Below are 648 nucleotides of genomic sequence, written 5' to 3' on the forward strand. Positions count from 1 at the left end.
GAAGCTTCCATCACTAACAGGTTCTGTATGTTTTTGTGAGTAATAACTTCGACCCCCTGCAGGGTGCGTCATTAGAGCCTGGTTACCATGGTGAGGAAGATGCCAAACTCAGGGTCCATGTCAACCACGTCTCCGTCGGTGAAGACAAACTGCTTCTTCTTGTTCTTCTTACACTGCAGGACGATGTAGATCTGCTGGGCAGCGACGGACAGGACCGGCAGCTCGATGCGGTTAAACTCATCGAAGCAGCCCCAGGCTCCGGACTGGGCCAGACCTGCACACACACACACACACACACACACACACACACACACACACACACACAACCACAAACTGATGGTTTGTAAGGTGGGATCCGTTCAGCCTCCTTTGAGGATTGGTCACAACCTTCTGGATCTTTCTTATTAAAACAGTGGTGTCTGAGCTGGATCCATTACGAGTTACTGAATGCAGCCGGTAGCAAGCAGGTCACAGTCACGCACCTTTGTAAATGCGTCCCAGTCCTCTGTAGTCCATCTGGTCCGAACAGTTGAAGACAACCACATATTTCCCCAGACAGCGACCCATGTCTTTAGTGGTCTCCGTCTTACCTGGAAAACACACACACACACACACAGACACACACACAGGCACACACACACACACACA

The 648-nt window shown here is 50.8% G+C and overlaps 1 pseudogene across 1 annotated transcript; it reads right to left on the reverse strand.

Annotated features, from left to right (window-relative positions):
- Positions 1-71: 71 nt before the first annotated feature.
- LOC111649631 (dynein axonemal heavy chain 5 pseudogene) lies at positions 72-590 on the reverse strand (annotated as a pseudogene). Its single transcript, XR_015436749.1, has 2 exons — positions 483-590; positions 72-274 (listed from the first exon to the last, which is right to left on the reverse strand). The product of XR_015436749.1 is annotated as a dynein axonemal heavy chain 5 pseudogene (transcript).
- Between the last annotated feature and the right edge of the window lie 58 nt (positions 591-648).

The sequence above is a fragment of the Seriola lalandi genome, unplaced genomic scaffold, assembly GCF_002814215.2.
Source record: "Seriola lalandi dorsalis isolate HSWRI2012SDOR001 ecotype SW California unplaced genomic scaffold, Sedor1 jcf7180002051449, whole genome shotgun sequence".
Lineage (NCBI taxonomy): Eukaryota > Metazoa > Chordata > Actinopteri > Carangiformes > Carangidae > Seriola > Seriola lalandi.